This window comes from Apis florea, unplaced genomic scaffold (assembly GCF_048593485.1).
Source record: "Apis florea isolate Af1SG1 unplaced genomic scaffold, ASM4859348v1 contig_3496_pilon, whole genome shotgun sequence".
NCBI classification, from domain to species: Eukaryota; Metazoa; Arthropoda; class Insecta; order Hymenoptera; family Apidae; genus Apis; species Apis florea.
The window spans coordinates 8147529-8169440 of NW_028256773.1; the positions used below are offsets into that span (position 1 = coordinate 8147529).

General features: G+C 41.1%; 1 protein-coding gene and 1 long non-coding RNA gene across 2 annotated transcripts in view; one reads left to right on the plus strand and one right to left on the minus strand.

Moving 5' to 3' along the window:
• LOC100868443 (protein cortex) overlaps positions 1–21912 on the minus strand; it is a 169261-nt gene that overhangs the window by 83240 nt on the left and 64109 nt on the right. The gene's annotated exons all lie outside the window — the stretch shown is intronic.
• Positions 1–21912, plus strand: part of LOC147656869 (uncharacterized) — a 146618-nt gene that overhangs the window by 67359 nt on the left and 57347 nt on the right. Inside the window, exon 2 of the long non-coding RNA XR_015293598.1 lies at positions 10647–10696. This is a non-coding gene — a long non-coding RNA (uncharacterized LOC147656869). The remainder of the gene's footprint in view (positions 1–10646; positions 10697–21912) is intronic.

Consider the following 21912-nt stretch of genomic DNA (forward strand, 5'->3'; position numbering starts at 1 on the left):
TAATAATAAAAGCGGATGTATAATTGGAAGAAGTTATCGCGATGAAGAAAGCAAAACGATGATTTTTCACGAAGAACAAGCCGATAGAATGAAATATAATTTCTGGGTGAGAAAATTATCGTGGTGAATAATTCATACGTTGCCTCCGCACTTGTGCGAGGATGAGCCTTGGACGGTAAATTATTTAATTGCCGATAATAACACCGATCGCAAATAAACGATGCCAATTCCGACAGCAGGCTAACGATTATCATAAACAATAAATACTCGGCCCCCTTATTATAAACGTTTAATATTCTTGCTCCTCGGCAAATTCAAATTATTTCTACGCCGTGTTTCCCAATTTCAATAAGAGGAAAAAAGGTTCATCATTAATATAATTACAATTTTTATCTCCTCCATTATATCATATCCATTTTGTAATTACTCCTTTCATTATCCATATTACATATGGATAATATTATTTACATATTTATATAATTTATATCTTCGTAATATTCCCTTCGTGTTATACATCTCTCAACATTTTTCCCTACCGCAATTTTTTATCTTTATTTCGGACAAAATTTATATATATATATATCGACGTTCTCAAACACGAAAGGCAAGAATATTTGGAACACGAGTGGAACGAATCCTACGTCTATGCGCTCGAGTCGCGAGATCGATGAATAATGCGAGGAGAAGGAAGTGGGAGGGGAGACGACGAATTCGCTTTGGCGAAGCGACTAACAAGTGGACGCGGATATGTTTGGGCGTCGGGGTAAAAATGGGCGGCTCGAGTTTACGACGGATCGGCGAGTTTGTCCCGATCGGAGGTGATTTTATAAAGGAGACCGCCGTGACGGAAGATATTGTAGAACAAGTTCTCTGTGCCGGCTGGGTGGCCCGTGTCGTGCATACACCGGGACCGTCTCGCTCCCATTGACTCATACGTTATGCAACCTCGATCGCGCTGAAAAACCCGCCTTTTATTCGCCAAACACCCATCGAGTCGGTGATGGAGAGAGAACTCGACGCGAGAGTTCTACCATTTACCGTTACGGAACGAATTTTCTCTTACTTTTCGAGAATATCTCCTTTCTTTTGACTTTTTCTTTCATCAAAGAATTCGAAACTAAACTCGAATCTCACTGCTATGAAACTATCGATTACGTGGTTTTGAAACGCGAGTTTTATTACTTTCTGTGGAACTTTTAGAAATTTTTCCTTTTTTCTTTCCAGGATCAAACGTGAATGTATCGCGAAACTATCGATTATTTGAATTTTGAATTTGACCAATGTTATTGCGTTTTCGTAGAATATCTTAGTAGCACTCGGTAGAAATAGAAGTTGGATACAGCATGTAATAATTGATCGGTTTTTCTTTTTGGCCGAAGTGACGGAGAAAGGAGTTTGTTTGAACGCAGCAAACGATCACCTTTCATCTCGTGGATATAATTTTGAAATACATTTCGTAAAGACTTGGAATCAGGTTAAATTTTAATATATGCCTCGAAGGATATCGGACCTTGGTATTCGAACAAAAAAAAAAAAAAAAGAAAAAAGGAAAAAGAAAAATCATCCACCGAAGAATTTATCGAGTTACACAAGCGTATTGGGTGTGTTGCCTTACCTCGTAGATTCGATTTTCTCGTTTAATCTAAATTTTATGATCGATCTACCGCGCTGCGCGCCTGTAGTTTCGAACAAATGGAAATAACTCTTCACCGAATAACTCTTACCTCTCAAACTGTTGTTAATCTTTTTTTCAACAACACGCCAATTCCCCACATTTTTCCCTATCTATACCACTATACCCGTTCCTCGGGTTTAACAAGTTAATAGCCAACATCTACAACACTGTCGATAAATTATCTTGCCACGGACGCGATTATTACAGAACAATCCACCGCTTTTCCAGTTTCTTTTCCAGCAAATGTGTCTCGAACGAGGTAGAACGATAGGAATAGGTTGACTCGACGCGTGTTTACCTACCGAGGTGTCGGATATCCTTGACGCCCGGGCAAGAAGTGACGGTTGACAAATTAAAACAGTGTGGCGTCCCGCGCCCCGCCGCGCTTCCCATTTCGCTTCTGCGCGCGCCTCTTCCTTTTTTCTTCCCCTCTCCTTCCCCTGCCACGACTCGTGTCGGTCGCGAGATTTCCTCCTCTCCGCTGTTTCGTGCGCGGTTTTTTCGGGGACGCGCAGAAAAAGAACGCGCGCTCTCGGCTCGCCTCGACAATGGGATCCCAGTGACAGGGCCATGAATCAATGGCGGCACCGATCGGGTATGCAACTCTCCAGGCCTCTCGAACGTTCCTGCCATCGATTCAAATGACTTAATTGCGCGGCGAGTGCCAAGTTTTTCGAGTGAAAATTCAGTTTCACGAACGTGTTTGGATCGCGCGACGTCCTGTTCCAATTTTCCGATGGAAATGTGATTTTTACAAGTTCGAGAAGGATCGCGAAGAAGTTTTTGGATTTAGATTCTTTTTACCGATATCTGATCGATTTACGTATACGCGTTTGGGGTATTGTAAATTATTAGGTTTATCGTTGAAAGAGGAATTATCCGCATTTCGAACGAGTTGCAGAGAGCGATGATGTTAATTAATCGTAGCCACTCGAAATCGAGCAGTCACGAATATAGAACGCAACGGGAATAAGTTCCTTCCCTTCCTATTTTTCCACGATCGCAACAATTTCGATATGGCGCGCGAGAAGCATTTTAGGAAATCAGTCGTAGAAAAAGCAAAGATTGGAAATTTTAATTTGGAAGACGATCGTTCAGAAAGATCGAGAGTGGCCTGATTTATCTAATAAAACCTTGAATTTGGAAGAAGAAGGGGGAGAAGAACTTACTTGCACATCTGATAATTTCGAGGCAGGACTCGATCAGCCAGCGTACTGTCGTATACACAGTCTCGTTTTACGTTTGCTGGGAACGATGATCGGGATAGGGAGGGGAGGAAAGAGGTATCGATCGAGTGGCGGGGATCACTGAACCGCGAAAGGGAGAAAAGGTTTTCGGTAAAGCTAAACTCCCTAAATACGGTTATCCGACGGTGCACGATCTACAGGTGCGACGGTATTCCGTGTTTCGCTCGCGTTATCCGCGCGATCTGGCATCCACGGGGTGACCGCGAGGGAACGAAGAATTATTAGCCAGGAGAATGGTGCACGGTGGTCGTGCCTACGCGTTTTCTCCAACGATAAAAGTGGACACACCTCGACGGACACGTGTCCACGCGCTTCTGGGACAAGAATTCGATCCGTTTCATCCAGACGTCATTCAGATAAATGTATATAACTAACTATTCACATTACAAACTGATTAATTTATTAAACGATGACGATATTGACCGGATATTTTTATCCCTCGCCGATTTCAAAATTTCATCGATCTAATTCGATCCTTCGCTACGAAAATCCAATCGTTCCTCTGTCTGTGTTGACAAAACCTAGCACCGATCGTTCGTTATCCACCGAATGCAAAAATCCTGAATCTCAAAAATCGACAATCGCGAAAGAAATTCGGAGAGGAGTTTCTCGGTGATCGGCGAAAATGAAGACGTCGCGTGGACGCGGTCAGACGGTTCCTTGAAACAGCGTGTAATGGCGATGGGCAGATAAGAAACGCGAACACAGTTCGCTCGAAGGAAGTTGGCGTTCGTTCGTTCGTTACGTGCACGTCCTCGCGTGACTTGGCGGAACGCCTCCGGCGAATTTGCATGTTGGCCCAAATTGGAAAAGGCCTCGAGATGAGGGCATCAAACGCGGCATTGCCTCGAATCCGATTTATCCTCGGATATTCGGGATATATTTCTATATTATATATATATCTTCCATTCATTAATTTCGTTGACTGTTTAATAAATTATACGCTCGTGCGTTAACGCTTACTTACACTTTTTTTTTTTTTTTTTTTTTTTTTAGTTAATTTTTTAATTTTCTCGATTCGACACGTTGATTAAACAGGTGGTGTTTCTTAAGGCACAGAAACAGAACTCGAACAACGTGAGAAATTCCTTCGAATCTAATTTGATCCGGAATTTATATAGAAGCGAAAGAAGAATGTAGATAAATATGGAACGTAGATAAAATATGGAAAAAATACGTTATTGGTCGACGTCGAGTAAGTTTATAATTTAAGGGTAACTCGGAATTTTTCCAATTCGATCTTAAATAAATAAAAAAATAAATTTATCGTTGGAATTTTCTCTCTTTGTATTTCTTCTATCTATATGCGAACCCGCATATGAGTCCACGCTTTCGACCGGCGGTTTTCACTTTCGAACTATGGAATAACCCTTAACGGGAACAATTGCGTAATCGCGTCGAGGTTGAACGAACACACAACGCTGCGGTATAACTCACGTTTGCCATTTCGAATCTCTATCTCGGACGATCCATCGATCGTGCGAATGCAATTAATTGTGTATACACGCGCTGCACGAGTTTCACCGTTTCCGCAAAACGGGACGTAGCAATGAAAAATTCTTACTTCAAACTGTCTTTCAACGTGTTGCGTTAAAAAAGTTAAATCTACCGAAGTTGAACGAAACAATTGTAAGATTTTGCACCAAGTTTGCGCCAATTTTCCAATAAATCCTTTTATATTTCCTTTGTGCGATAGCTTCTTGTTTGCATCGAAATATGAGGACTTTGTGTCGTTGGTTTCGAAATGAGATTCACATCGAACAAGGATAAATCGAGAGTGGAAGTGGAATTGGACGCGATGAATAAAGAATGAGAAAATTGGAAGCTTTCGAGGTCATTTTCGAATGGACGCTAATGAAAATCCTAGACAAATGTCGAAACCATCTGATAGTCCGCATTCTTTACAAAAATTACGTGTTTCACCAACCGATTATCGCTTGTTCACAATTGTTTTTAAAAAATAAAAGTTGTAATCGCGGCGTTTCTTTGCTCTCTAGTTTTGAAAATATACCGTTTCTCTTCCTCTCTCTCTCAACTTGACGTGATCCAAATAAACGAAAATTGGAATGAAAACAGAACGACAATCGAAATTGATTACCTCGCGTAGAATTTCGATCGACAGATGGCGCACTGTAACACCTACCTGAAACACAAACAAAAAATTTTCATCAAACACAATAAATTTCCTGAAATTATTACTAAAAAAAAATTACCGAACAGTAAAAAAAGAATACTCGAATAATTATCAAATTATTTCCCAACGTGTATTCTCCATATTCTCGAAACTAAACGCAAAAGGGGAGCCGAGTTCCGCCCGAAAAGGAGCTCGTAATCTCGTAAAAACGTTCCTCCTTCGCCGCTTCCAACGAAACTCGCGTAATTCCCCCCCCTCCGCGAGTGGATCGAAAAAACTGAAATTGGTGATCGACGCCGTCACGAAGGGAGGAAGAGGAAAAGCGGGAGGAAATAAGAGGCCGGCCGAGAGTTTAATTTATTCCGGCCAATAATCGAGACGGATTTGAAACACCGACCAATGGAATGTGACACCTGGCCGGCCAAATTCCTCTCCCCGCGCCGTCGAAACCGGACCCCGCTTCCGGTTTTTACGCGGCGAATACTCCTCTCCCTTTTTCATTTCTCCAGAGAGGGGAAGAGGACTCCTTTAACAAACCGAAATCGTCCACATCGCCGACTCAATCCAGGGCGGAATCCTTGGAGAGGATGGACCGGTTCGGCGCCGATATTTCGAGGAGGAGGGCTAAGTTAATTGTACGGGACGTGATCTCGAATACTAATTGGTTTGATCGATCGAAACGGAGAAACGAACGGATTCGCGTAAGTCGACGCGTGAGAACGTTGGATGATCGTCGATGCTTCGCTGGAGCAACAATCTGTGGTGACAACACTCGTGAAGAAAAGAAAGAACCAAATTGTAACGTTCCTTTCGAAAGAACCGATCCTCCTGCGAAAATTATTAACGTGACTCAATAGATTCATATATACTTTATAAAATCACTAAACAACCGCTTAATCGCTTGCAGTACGCGAAAACCTTAGTTCGGCAATTGAGATTTTCGTCACTTCACACGTGCTCGAGGGCTTCAACCTCCGATTCCGCCTAAATGGAAAGCTGCGTAACAGGAGTTGGGAAGGATTGCAAAGTCTGCTCTCAAAGAAATAACCCCGGCAAAAGACATCAAACGACATACTGTTGTGATACTTGTCCCGAAAAGCCGGGCATGCAATTGTTGCATGAAATATATAAAGCAAAATTACAAAGATTAACGTTTAACAAAGATACATTAAATATAAAAGTTAATTTATAATCATTTTAACACTAAACCATTTCATGTATACCTATTCCTATGACCATGAGCGGTCAAATGACAAAAAAACATTTGTATCTTAATATGGAAAGAGATTTCAGATAGTTGGATTCGTAAAGTAAACAATACAGAAAGTTGTGAATATTGAAAAATGGGTTGTATAATCCACATTATAGAAAAAAAGTCGATAAGTCATACAGTGACTTCAGTATACAAGAAATTCTAAACGAAATTTCAAAAACGGTCGTTCGACCGCGCGTGGTAGGTTTAGCGTTAAGTTGGAGGTAAGAAATTCGCCAAAAGCTCTACGAAACGGTTCGAGTTGTTGATTAGCCCGCCTCGAATGCAAAGGGGTTAATTTGTCGTTACTGGAAAAACGAAACACTTGGTCCAATGGAACGAGATGGAAGAAGAAGAAGAAGAAGGAAGAAATAACGAGGATCGCGTGCACGATCGATCGATGTGGGCCTTTTAACGAGAAGCAACGTAACTGGCAGCCATGCATATTGCGCATATATAGTTGGAGTTTTTGAAAGAAAGAGAGGAGGCCGGAAGAAAATGCGTAGCTTCGATCTTTCTCGTGGCAATAGGGACGATCGAGATCGTAAATCTTCGAGGAAGGAAAGAAGAGAGGAGGGATGATTGGATGCTAGCTACTTCTTGCAGGCGGAGGCCCTCCGGGACGGATGGAAGGAAGGAAGGAAGAAGGAAGGAAAGGGTTACCGTTAAAGGGAAATTTTTCGATCGAGATGATCGCTGGCTGCAGGCTGCTTCTTCCACATTGTGGAATATGAAATGCGCCTCGGATCGAGTTTCGTGGCTCGATTGTTGATCAAACGTTGGCAAGATGTAGAGGGGAGATATAGATTGTTTCTGTTCACATTGTGGAATATGAAATGTGGGGGAGATTGGTTGCTGTTGTTCCTTCTTGTTGTTGTTCACCAGAGAAAGGGTATGAGATTGAAGTAGAGAGGAAATGTAGATTGTTCCCGCTGCTGTTCACTTTGTGGAATACGAAATCTGGAGGAGATTGCTTATTCAAAATCGAATCGATGATGAGAGAGAAAGAAGAGGAAGAGTATTATAAGGTAAAAGTACAGATTGTCTTTGTTGCTCTTCACTTTGTGGAATACGAAATGTGAAGGAGATTGCTTCTTCAAAATCAGATCGAGTTTCGTGGCTGGTTGATGGGAGAAAGAGGAAGAATATTAAAGTAAAAATATAGATCGTTTCTGTTGCTGAAATATGAAATGCGGAGGAGATTGCTTCTTCAAAATCAGATCGAGTCTCGTCTATTAATGAGCCAAATAAATATAGATTTTTGATAATTCAAAAAGAGAACGAACAACGGGACGAAATATCTACTCAAAAGTAGATTTAAAATTTAAATTCAAAAGAGGAGAGAACGGTGCCGTTGATAGATGAATCGCGGGAATCGAGGGGATTTTTCCCCTAAAAAAATAATCTAGCTTTATTTCCATTCTGTACCGACAGAATTTATAGCGCAATAATTTAATCCAAGGCCGATAAACATCTATCTGGAGGACGAGGAACGGGAGGGAAGGGGTCGTAATACGCCTGGCGGATTGCCTATTAAAAATTCCACGGACTCGGGAGGTTACGTACGTACAGGTTAATAAATAAGCCTGCATTTATTGTTTCCGCGTCGGTGTGGTCCCCTCGGGGACTTCCTTGTGAACGGTTGTTGTATAGGTGTCGAGCGAGACAGAAACCGGGACAGGATGTTGCGGATGCCTAGGTGCTGATGCTGGCCGTGGTTACGTTTCATTTGCACGGATTCTATGGATAATGGTATACCTACCCTGCCTTTCCAGCCTGTTACGCGATTCACTTGACCGTTCTTCGCGAATCGGATATCGGGTTATTCCACTCCCCAGAAATGAATTGCGGTTTTAACACCGATAGTGTACTGTTTTATCGTTTCGAAATATTTCTCGAAATTTTCACTCCGTTGCACGAGTGCCGTTGACGAGAATAAAGAATTTAGAATTGTTTAATAATTTAATTCTACGATTATTTTGGATATTTGGTTCAATGGTACTCAGCGATCATCATCTAAAATCATTTTTAATAATTTTTACAATTACTCTGTCCAATGATAAAATATTTCGAATTATTTCAACTCATAATTTCCAGTGACGGGGAAAATTTAATATTCGAAGCTCATTAATCTTCGATAATTCATCGTGCTCAAGACGTAATGATAGATGCAAATAATAAAATATAATTCCAAACGGCCGAGATTGCAGATAAAAATCAACTATAAATACTTCCGAATAAATCGTTGTGTAATCGTTTTAATAAAATAACCTTATTCGAAATTTCTAACTTGGTTATTTTTTCAACGAGTCTGCTCACTTCCCTTTCTCTCGATATAATACGTCCCTCTATCTCAATCGTGCCTCTACGTACGGATTGAGCCGAACACGGGCATAATTGAGACATCGGTATCCCCGGTAGTCCGTAAATTTTCGCGGTTCCGTTTGACCGATGCATTATGCATAACGCCCGGAGAAAGTCTCGGCCACGGTTACTTCACCCGCCATGCGCAAAAGTAGTAAATTAGGCCCAACACTTGTTTCGAATTGTAACTAGTTGTAACGCGCCCTCTACAATAAGGATCGCCTATGTCGGCTCGCGTCGAAATATCGTTCTCGCAGTCACAGTTCCAGATCGTTCCAGAAAGCTCGGAGAGAAAGAATCGGAATAAGAAGGAAAGAGAAGGAACGGGAAGCGAGGGAGCGAGAATAATGGTGGCCGGGAAGCGAAGTATCGCCGCATAAGAGCACAGAGAGAGAGGGAAATGTGTCGTGAGTGATTGAAAATTTGCGTCGAATCGCGACGCGGTGCGTTAAACGCGTTTTATTTGCTGCGCTTTGCAATTCAACTTCACTTTGCATGGGAAAACTTCTTGTTAACGACTCTTTGGCCACGTGATGGTTTACGTCGTGGTGGAGACAATGGCCGTTTTCGAGAAATTTCTACCATCCATGCGCAACTAGCTCGTCGAGAGTTAGTCTAAATCGGTAGATTTTGTATCGATGAATCTTTTCAAAAGTTTTCGAGGAGTGGTAAAATGATCGAGCTTCCATCCATCTCGCGGTGGAAGACACGCTTGCAGAAGAAGCGCGTTCGAGAACTTTATAAACCTTATCAGAGAAGTAACGAGATTTCCTCAATCTCGTAAATTTCATCTTTCTATACGCACGGATACCTGAAAACCATTACTGGAAACGATCTCTCGGTCGAACGAGCAATATCGCTCGTCATCGGTATACGCCATCGTCCATCGTCGCGATCTACGAGCTCTGGAAATCAGAGACGTTGTTATATGAAAATGCAAAATTCGCTCGGAATATCGCGCGTATATTAGATGGGTTCGGGAGTTAATAAGGGGAATAGGTTTAAAATTTATTCATACACCTACTGTGTCTATCCTCGTCGTCGATCCCTGATTGTAATACCGCGAGGCCGGCCGATTAAAATCGCCGATACATAGGTGCTCCGGCTAGCGTGTATAAAATACGGCCAAGGAAGGCGGAGGAAGGCAAAGAGCGCATGTGCTGCGCCGAGGAATGGACGCAATGGAGAAACGCGTTATGGAACATCGGCTGCTCTGGCGGTCAGCTCTCCGTGTCCGGCTTTCTGCGTGGGCGTTTACGTATGATTGCTATGAGTTTATGCTTCCACACATCGAGTATTGCGCCTCGTGCGTGACATTGCAGCTCCGTACTCGAGAGAGAGAGAGAGAGAGAGAGAGAGAGAGAGAGAGAGAGAGAGAGAGAGAGAGAGAGAGAGAGAGAGAGAAAAATATCGATTTCCAGATCGAACGATGCCTCCGTCGTTAGCCTCTTGCCGTCGCTTAACACGCGAGGGAAATTTCTAGGGAATTGGAAGATGGCGCTTTCAGTACGGTGGACTGGAGGTGGTTATATGTTGGTAACTTGAGTGACGATATTGGCGTCCGGTTAGTGGCTGTTGTAAAGTGTATTGGTTTTAAAGATTATGGTTATACGCGTATAGTACAACGGATCCTTAAACTTTGAAATGAAAAGATATTTTAAGTAATAATTGACCATAATTGTAACGATATTCTAATAATTCTATCGATATTGTCACTTGTGCTATTGTGAGGTAAGTTTAAGTAGCTTTGTTTAATGCTACGATTTTCCCTTTGTTAAAACTACGTAATTTTTTTTTTTTTCTTTTGCGAGATACGAGTGGATTTCGAATGCAAACGATTCCTCGAGGCATACTTAAACATACCAACGATCGCTAATTACAAGTTACACACTCTCGAGTGGCGTGTTATCCTTGCATCGATGACAGAGTAGTCCGCGCGCACTTGTTGACATTCGTTTTCTGTTTTTGTTCCAGATACGTGAAATTGGCGGTGGTGGTCGGGAGAATCGGCGGTTATAACCGAGGTGAGTCACATACAGGACGATGCAGACCTTAAAACCGCTGTCGCCAGCGAAAACTTATGGAACGATTATGGAATTTTTTCTTTCTTTTTTTTTTTTTTCTTTTTTTCGCCGATATGTCCTTGGTCCTTTTTTCGCGGGGCTACGAACCGGAGATAGGCAATCAGCCGCGAGCGTATAGCTAGCCCGTGTCGAGCAAAAACGAGCTCGGATGATAGCTATAAGATTATCATAGGAATTATAGTAAAATGTTCGAAGCCGTTGACTACTTGAGCCGCGCATATTCTACACTGGTACATAGTGAGCAAAAAGAAATCAACGTCGTATCGTTGGTGTTTATTTTATTTTTTGAAGAAAAATCCTGGAATCCTCGTCGATTTTTATTTTTCGAACAAAGGCAAAGGGAAGCGTGTAAAATCTGAGAGAAGAGTACGTTGAATCTAACGATATTTCAAATTTAATCGGATTCATAAATATCGATTCATTGTTCGAAATCGAGGTTAGAATCTCTTCTCTTTCACATTGTATCACCTATCCTTTTTTTCGACCGATCTTGAGTTTTTTTTTTCTTCAACTTTCTTCGTTCATCCCAAACACTCACAAACTCTCCACTCGTGTCGAGACGAATGAAACGCTCTCTTGAACGGTCCCCGCTACGGTTTTAATCGCGAGGCTAGTGATTCATTCGTTCATACGCGAACCGGCAATTTAAAAGTTAACGCGGCGTGTTATCGCGGCAGAATTAATGGCTGGTTTCTTGCACACCCTGTATTTGAAATCGATACACACAGAAGTACATGCTAATCTACGCGGCGCAAACAGCACGGAACTGTAGCAATTAATTTCAGAGAAACCGGTATGCGGGAAGGAATATCTCGGAATATCGGCACCCAGGAAGTTCACCAAGATCTATATATATATATATTTAAAACGCATCCCCGCCAACTAGTAAGAGTAAACTCCATAACGCGCGCAGTTGTTGTTTATTTAACAAGCTCTGTGAATATCGCCGCTTCGCTGTTCTTTCTCCGTGTCGAATCGAATCGTCGCAAGTAGGATTAACGATTAACGATTTTTTTTTTTTTTTGGAAATTGAAAATTCTTTTTCTTCGAAGGATAGATAAGAATGGAATTGAAAAATCTATGGTATGTAGTATAATTAATCAGAGGCCGATTTAAGAAGTCTGTATTGGCTCGTTAAAAGAACCGATCTGGAAAGGCTCGATGAATGGTACAAGCGATGAAAAACATTAACAACGGATGGAAAAAAGGGGGAAAAAGTAACAAGCTTCTGAATAGACACCATATCTTGCCGACGACGAACAAGCTTTTTATTCTCAAAGTTACGGCCGACCAGTTTAAGGAAACCACGCTCTCTGAGTACTCATTTAACGTCAATCCATCCGGCCTCATCGCGAACTTTCAACAGCCCCTTCATTCTTAAAGGGAAGGCTCGATCAATTTACGACTAGGATTCTTCCGTTTTTTCGGATTGCTCGGAGGAGAAAGAAAAGGGGCGATCCAAGCATTCCTAGCCTATTAAAACATAAACTCGACCAGGCCCGTAAAAACGCCGCGGAGGTAAAAGAGGGGAGGGGAAGAAAATATTAAATTCAAATAATGGATCTCTTGCGATTGGATGCCGATTCGTCATATTTTTATTCCATGTTACGTTTCTCAACCTTTTGCCAATTAACTCGAACCGGATTCAAATCATTGTTTCCATCCATCACTTCCAATCCAATATTACGAAACAAAGTTCAAAAGAAGCATTGCAAAACTGCTGAATAATATTGGTGTATAACGGGTGTTTCAATAAAAAAAATGTACGCAATGTATGCAGATCTTGAATCGAACGATTCAAATCATTATTTTCATTTTCCAACGTGAAATTTTATTCCAATATTTCTCCAATATTGTCGACGATACCAATTACAATGAAATCGTATTTTAATCTTCCAAAGGAATTGTTAATCGAATATTACGAAACAAAATCCCTCGACTCGAAAAAGCATTACGAAATTACGCTGGAGCATTGATATAACGGGTGTTCCAATAACAGTATGCGTAGAAATACGAATCATTGTTTCCATTTATCACTTCCAATGTGGATCTTATCCCAATATTTCGCCAGTATTGTGACGATACATCGAATATTACGAATTGAAAATTCCTCGGTATAATATAACGGGTGTTCCAATAGAGGAAATTGTGCAGATCTTAATTCAAACAATTCGACTCGTTGTCCTCCCATTCATTATCAATTCTTTCAATATGAATTATTTTATTCCAATATTTCGCCAGTATTTCGATCGACACTGCTACTAATTATTCCGATGAAATCCAATTCGAAAAAGCGCTTATAAAACGTATAACGGAAGAGATCTTAACTCGAAACGATTCGAATCATTGTTCTCCATTTCTATCACTTCCAATATACACCGAAATATTACGAAACGAAATTCCTCGACTGGAAAAAAAAGAAAAAGAAAAATGGCATAGAGTACATATAACGGGTGTTCCAATAAAGGAAGCGAGCAGCGTGTGTGTTTGCGCAGATATTGCATTAATCAAGCAAGAAAAAGGGAACTGGAAGAAATCACGGATCGATGGTTTTACCACGCTGACGACACACATACGTTTTCCGTCGGCTCGACTGAGAGCAGATGCCTTGTATCGGGCCTTGTCTTCGACAATTCAATAAAGCATTTCTTCCGAGTGGCGTGCCGTGTTCCGGCCAGCTCTCAGACTCGTTCGCGTCTCGTCTAGCCTCGGAGCCCGGCTATGTTCTAGTGAGAACATCATCGATCATCATTAGCCGCTGCCTGCCTCCACATCGTATCCACCTCTTGTGTGCGCCGACTTGTGCGTGCCAGCCCAGCCCCTATTCCTACCGAAAATCAAAAATCCTTCTTCCGCCTTTTCCTCCGCGCTTTTCCAGCTTTCCTCCTCCTCACGGATTATTGTTCATAATTAATGATGCAAATTTCGCTCGTGATCGCGTTAATTAAAATCGTGCAACTTTGCGTCGAAATTTTCGTATTCGTTGTTATTTATTATCGCACTTTCTCGATTTACGACCCAATGTTTCCTTATACGGCCTATAAAAGAATGCTTTACGAAATTCCTATAAAACACTGTTTGGATCGATCATGGACGAAAGAAGGTACACCTACACATCTCGTTATATAACCTTTTTTAATTATGGCACTTTTTCGAAATTCCTATAAAATATTCTTTGGATCGATCATGGATAATCAATGGACGAAAGAAAGTACACCTCGCTATAACAGTCTCTTTTAATTATAGCACTTTCTCACGATTTATGCAACGTTTTAGGGTCAAAAAAAAAAAAAAATGCTTTACGAGCTAAAAACTATATTATTTTATGAAAAATTGGAACAGATCCAATTGAATTTGTTCAGGTATGAAAATAATTGGTTCGTTATACGATCGAGGGTATAGAATTGGAGAAGATTGGAATCTATCCAATGGCTTTGATCATCGATATTCCACGAAATCGAGCCAACTTATTATTCGAAACTGTAATAACCGAGGATTCGATTGCTCTCTCTCTGATCGAGGAAACGAGAAACTATTTACTTCTCTCTCTCTCTCTCATGTCGAAGCAACTTACACACAGTTCACTCGAATCGTTTTATAGTTTTCGAGGAGAGTCCTCCTCGTTAGGGAGGAGGAATTTATGATAATACACGTCTCTATGACGGGGGAAAAGAAAGAGGGGGTAGCAGGATACGACGCTGGATGATGAGGAGCGGCATGAAGCTCGGATAATGCCGGGATAATACACATAAATAGAGGGAAAAAATCCTTCTCTCTTTACTAACTGGAATAATTCGATTCTCCATGCTCGTGATCTCTCCTTTCGAGATTATGCCAGTTCCTCGCCACGAAACTTATATATATACACACACACGGCTATTCAAGTAGCTACGCTACATTATCTCGGCCCGTTTCCACCACGAAAAAGATATTTATCTCCGCTACGAGGACAATGCGTAATTTGTTCCTTCTTATAATTTCTATTTAAGACATCTTTGTTCTCCCGTTATTCCCTCGATCGAACCCGTTTATCCCTTTCCTGGATAGCTATCGATTTAATCGAATGGAGGAGATTGAAAGAAAGAACGATTTCAAGATTTCTCGAATCGAGCCTGTCCGATCCGTCATAAACTCGAAGCCTCGAGAAGAAGGGCGTAGCTGCTCGTAGCTCGTTCGAATTGACACGCGTATCTTCGTGCGTTTATCTGTGATATAAGCACGCGAGGAAGAACACGCAGGTATATATATATATATACGTAGGGATACAGTATATCAGATAGGGGCAAGCAGGCAGGCAACCGCGATAAAACGTGAGTTGGGGCGGAAGGAGGCGCGTGTTTACGCTGCGGGCCCACGCAGCACGATCTATCGATCAGTGGTCGCGACGAATCCGGGGAAAATCTTTCGCTTCCTCGATCGATACGCCAGAGATATCGCGTTTCTCTTATCCTTTATTATGGATCGAGATCGAAATATAAATTAATAATATAATAAAATAAGGATTTTCTTCCCTTCGATCTTTTATTATCGAAGAAACGATTCTGAAAGAGCAAACTTTTCTCTCTTCCCTCGTTTCTTCGATCGAAATCGGACGGATGTTCATCCGGTCGATGATAAAATAAGGATTTTCTTCCCTTCGATCTTTTATTATCGAAGAAACGATTCTGAAAAAGCAAACTTTTCTCTCTTCCCTCGTTTCGTTCGATCGAAATCGCGCGGATTTTCATCCGATAAAACAAGGATTTTCTTTCCTTCGATCCTTTATTATTCAGAAGCGATTCTGAGAGAAATTTATAATTCTGAGAACAAACTTTTCTCTCTCTTCCCTCGTTTCTTCGATCGAAATTGGACGGAGGATCTCCATCTGGCAAGCGATGTTAATTCTGAGGAATTTCTTTCTCTCCCGTCTCATCCTTTCCTGGTATCGAAACGATAGATTTTCATTACGATTAAATTCTCAGGGATTCCTCCTTTATCTTCGATCCCATATCGTGGTTGATATCAGACAGATTCTCATCCGGCGAACGATGTTATCAATCTTCTCATCGCGTTTCTTCGATCCCTTTATTATTATTCAATCGTCGAAACGATTCCAAGAAAAATCTATAATTTCTCTCCTCCCTCGTTTCTTCGATCGAAATCGACGACGATCGGATGATTTTTGATCCGGCAAACGATATTACGATTAAATTTACAATTCCTTTAGGAACGATTCCGAAGAATTTCTCTCCTCCTCCTTCGAAACGACAAATCTTTTTTCCCCTTTTTTATCAAAGGATAAAAATATTTTCAACGCATCGAAATAATATTGGCGCGCAAGCGGATAGCACACGATATTCGAGCGTAGGATGGCCGCCTCAGAGAGAGAGAGAGTGTCGCGATGCGGTTCGTTAATTACACGATTAATTACCTTTCTAATTACCGGTATCTATTCGGTACCCCTTTCATCCAGGGGCCGATAAAATTCCAGGGAGACGACGTGGAGCGACGTGACACGCGAGAAAAGAATCTTAAATCTGCCTATCTGTCGGCTTGTCGTACCCCGCCAAATAGCACGCGCGCGCTCGCGTGTGGGATCGTGAACACGGAGAATAACGCGGATACAACAACCTCCCCCCTTTCTTCTTTTTTAAACGCGCGCAATTCACCGATTTCGAAGAGGAAAATTTTTATTTTCACCGGTTTTCGAACGCACGAGACCTCGTAAATTTTAAGCTTCAATCTCATGGGAAATCGTGGATAACAGTTAATTGAAAAGTGTGTATATATTATTAAGTGTCCAACGGGAGGCAATATATTTCGGCGAAACATTTGTAAACGGTACATTAACGGATTGGGAAAAAACGAAAGCTGATAATTTATGAAGAATTTATGTTGTACACCGTAAAATATATTCGAGAAACTTTCGTTCGAGACGAATATATATTAAAGTTTCTCTAAAACGTGTTTACCAAAGCGAAAATGCTCGAATAACTCGAAATAAAATCGTTTACGATACAGGCCGTAATAACTTACAACCAATCGGTGTAACGTTCGATAATTTATACACAAATTTATAATATATTTTTCGACTTTTCAACGAGAGTATGTATATATATATATAATTGAATTATCGCGAGTTATCATTATTATTAATATTACACAATTCGTCAACACTTAATAAATAACGTTATTATATCGCACGTATGTATTTGCGCTTTGAAAAACTTAGTTGAGAAAAAGAAAAGAAGATGGCGCTCTCGCCAAAATTATCCGAGCAGAGGGGACGATCGATCGATTCTCGGCTGAATTTTTTTTCAAAACGCCGCGTCCGGCCGGTCAATAACTCATTTCGAGCGGGCCGCCAGTAATGGCAATCGCGAGAAATATTATCGGCTCGAATGCTAATGATGATGTCGCCTTTCGCCCGTATATCAATCGTCCACGCGATTTCGTTCGTTGCGTGTACACACTTTTGATACCCAGATGAATTCCAACGGATATTGTATCTCTTGCGTGGTTAACTTTTCGTCGAGAAACAAGAGAGAGAGAGAGAGAGAGAGAATAGTGTGCATCAAAGTGGACGAAATCCAATTTCCGAGTTTATTAAAAAATTATAATATTTTTAACTTCGAACGTTTGCAGATTAAACAAAATAGGCAGATTGTATAGGCAGACAATCAATAACAATTAACAATGGATCGTTGTTTCTAGCCATTTGTCGTTGATTCGCAAAATTTTGCAAAACTGGATTAAAATTAATTTTAACGTTCACGGTTATTCTTTAATGAATTCTTTAATGAATTCTCCTGTTAGTGCTAGACTATCCGATGACTTGGTTGTAAGAAGGATTCTATTGAGAAAGTCTGTCAGATCATCATCCGTCGGAAGCTTAAACTTAAACTTGCCGCGTTTTTAAGATGGCTCATTAACAACCAATACTTCACTTTGCCTGATCTCCACCTCCTCGTAAATAAATCTCTTTCCATTCCGAATTGGAAAATTGCGCGTCGTGTGAAAATTCTCCCCTGTTCGAGAATACTTCGAAGAATTCGACGATTCATCCTGTATTCGCTCCATTCCTCACATTTCGCCACGCGAAAGCCGGTTTCTTTTCTTTTTCTTTTTCCTCTTATTCTCGATCCGCTGATCGAAACGGAACGGGCCAGCGTCGCTCGCACTTTTGCTCACGCTTGCGCACACTTACGAGTCGACGGTGGCTCCGCTTCTCTCGTCGCCGAGTGCACGTGCGACTACACGAGCGCATACTTAATGGGCCGCGTGGCCCGTACCTGTCCGCTTCTCCCCGGCCATTACGAGCATCGGCTATACCCCCATTAAACCGGGAGCATCTCGCGATTTACTCGCGATGCAACCCGTGTCCAGGTTTCCTGAAAGGCTGTGCGTGTGGCAAAACGGCTGTCATGAAAATCGTGTCCCTTTTTTCCTTCTTTTCTCTTTCTTTTCCCCCTCCACTCTCTGCCTACCATCGCGTGACGTTTCTCATTCCAATTGCTCGCATCCACTCGCCACGAGGCTTGACCGAGCACGCCTTTTTTCTCTCCTTCTAACTTCTTTCTTTTTTCCTCTTTCCAAGAGGAGATAAGAGGACGGTTCGACGAATCGTCCATCAACGTAGCGAATTGTAATAAATACGCGAATTATTTCTCGTGTTATACGTATCGAGCTTTACGTATCTTCATCCTCTCGGTGAAGTGAAACGTAATTCAAATACCTTCACAATTACATTTTATATATATATATATGTATACACGATTTATAAACGAGTTGGTCGGCGAAGGGAAATATTAATTTATAGACGGGATTAAATGGAATTATCGTGCAACGGGCACGATAAACTGTCTCGACTAAAATGCATAATAATTCAAAGCGGTACGTAGGTCCCGAGGGCCCGTTGGAAGTAAGGAGGGGGCCTTCCATTCTTCGAGGGATTCTTGAAAAGACAAGCTCGTCCAACGATCGCACACTTTGTTTCCACCCCACGTCGCGGCCCAACAACACCGGACACGAGTGTTTCTACCTACAATTTACCGATAAATATTCATTCCGCGGCCCTGTTTCAACGGATCCACCACCCATAATACTATATTCGCTCCAAGACCAGTTTTGCGGCTGATGTAATAACCCGGCCGTTATCCTTATCGCTCATCCTGTATCCCCGCTCGTGTATATTTTTCCAGGGGATGTTATTTCCCACGTAACGATCCCCTCGATCCTATTTTTCGAAACTGTTAAACGATGCTCGATTAAACGATTCCATTTTAATTCGTTGTTCGAGCGAAATGAATCAACTTCGATGCATCAGTACGGATCTACTATCGAAATTGTTCTGTATGTTATTCGTGCGTTTGTCAGAATTCTTTCAAAATTTCTTTCCCGCTTTCTCGTTCCCTCGAAACAAGATCGTAACAAGAATTCTCGATTAAACAAATGTATATATGAAATCGAACTGGATGCTTGCATATTATAAGTTCCATCTTCTTCTCGAGCGAGATCAAACAAATATAATTGCAATGGAACTGAACTGGATGCTTGGGTGTTGCAAGTTTTATCTCTCTAAAAAAAAAAAAAAAAAAAAACTCAAAACTTCTATTCGAGAAAAATTGCGCGAAATGTTTGGATTTTCTGGATCTAGGTTTGTTTACGAAAGTTGTTATCGAGTCGTTCGATTAAGCGAGTTCTACGGATATATTTTACAGAGCAAAGTCGTTGGCAAGTCGTGGAATCGAAACGAAAGTAGGTGATTGGAGATTGAGAGTAGAATAAGTGAATTATTTTGTGTACTTTCAAGTAACGCAAAGGAATGCAGTGAGGGGTCGAAGGAGCGGAACGTTGATTGGTTCTCGAACCGGTTAAGATGGCGGCCATTTTCGGTAATTTCGTCTTTCCACAGAGGACTAACGCGCACGCGTACGTGATATATACGCATAGGGTAATATATCGATCCATTTAATTAGCTTATGCTACAATTTCGTAGAGAGGCCATTTTGTCGAGCTCTCGATCAAACGAGAGCATCCAACTTGTTCCAATCTGTTGGATATGATAATGAGACTAATTCTAATAATTGTAATTACATTAGTGGTAAAAATGTAAAACAACAAGGTGGAAAATTTGACGTGGAGAATATGGCTGCCATTCAAAAATGTCGTATACAAGGATCGATCACGTTCCGTATATCTCGTTCGTGTGTATCTCCATGATATTCCATGTTCGAAATCTAAACGAATTTTCATTCATTTGTATTACTTACTCTCTCCACGAAGAAATGGAAAAAGCCTACCTTATTTTTTCTTTTGCTCCTTTCTTCTTCTTCTTTTCGTGCTTCTTTCATTTTACAATTTTCAACTCTCTGTCTATCGACTAATTTATAGAAATAGATCGTCAATAACTTGCCTCCGTTTCTTCTTTGGAATACCGTTTCCAATTCTCAAACTCTCCAATTCATTATAAGTCAATTATCTCGTTTTTATTTCGTTTAAAATACGTTTAATCGTGTATCTAACGAAATAACAAACTGTAAAAAAAAAATCTTGTCGCATATGAGTTCAAACTAATTTCATCCATTGCACCGTACACCAGCTGGAAACCATAGCTCGGTCGAGGGGGGCATGCAAATCCGCTCCCGACCCGCGGATGCGTTTTCTTTACGATTTCTCGGAATCGTATGGAATACCTGTACGGTTTGCCAATTAAAGAGGAACGAATTATTATATCGCATTGTGCGACGGAAAAGGGGATCGTCTAATTAGCTTCGCCCTCATTTAGCGCGAGCTGCCCTCACACGTACGCCCCACACACACACACACACACACGTACGTGCACACGCGTGCCTTATTACGTTGCATTATCCGCCGCTTTTTTCCTTCCCCCCGGCTCCATAGTTCTCCGCTTCCCCTCCCCAACCGAGTTTACTTACTCTGCCTCACCGATCGCGAGTGCTTCCTTTTGCGCGATGTAACGACGATCGAACTGGCAGATAAGGGGTAACCTGCTGCTGCTGTTTCTGCTTCTATTTCCTCCACCTCTATTCCGCTTTTTTCCCCTCCACCATCTCCTTTCCTTTTCCAACTTCTTCTTCTTCTTCTTCTTCTTCTTCTTCTTCTTCTTCTTCTTCTTCTTCTTCTCTGTCGAAGGCAACATTCTTCCAATGGATTGGAAGTGGATGATCGAAGTTCGGATTATGGAGGGGCTCCGCTTCGTACTGTTTTCCAACGAGTGGCTTTTCTTCCTCTGCTCAGGGAGAAAGTGTAGATCCTTTCGATTCATGTTGGATAGATGTTGGGTGCATCTAAGTTTTGGCAGATTTTGGGAATAAGAACGACGAAAATTTTTCGAAATGTAACGATTTCTTTACGATTCTTTTTCTTTTTCCAGAATAATGAAGAATTTAAACCCTTTCATGACGATATATATTTATTGGATAGATGTTGGATGTATCTAAATTTTGGCAGATTTTGGGAATAAGAAGGACGAAAATTTTTCGAAATGTAACGATTTCTTTACGATTCTTTTTCTTTTTCCACAATAATGAAGAATTTAAACCCTTTCATGACGATATATATTTATTGAATAGATGTTGGATGTATCTAAATTTTGGTAGATTTTGGGAATAAGAACGACGAAAATTTTTCGAAATGTAACGATTTCTTTACGATTCTTTTTCTTTTTCCAGAATAATGAAGAATTTAAACCCTTTCATGACGATATATATTTATTGGATAGATGTTGGATGGTATCTAAATTTTGGCAGATTTTGGGAATAAGAAGGACGAAAATTTTTCGAAATGCGAAATGTAACGATTCCTTTACGATTTTTTCTTTTTCCAAGGATCCTTTCATGGCGATATATATATATATTGGATAGATGTTGGACGTATCTAAATTTTGGTAGATTTTGGAAATCATTTGTTGAATCGGATGAAAGAATGTAACGATTCGTTTACGCGCGTTATATTGGATTCAAAGGAAACGTTTAGCCTGATTTTTTCCTTTTCCAGGATCGAATAATGAGAAGAATGTTGAGAACTATTGCAACGACCGGTCGGTGATAAAACGTGGGCGACTTTTAAATTCTTCTTGTATACCACGCTTGTTGCGCGTTGTTCTCGTCACGACGTTAAACCCGGCATTTGATCTTTCTTCCGTGTACAGCACG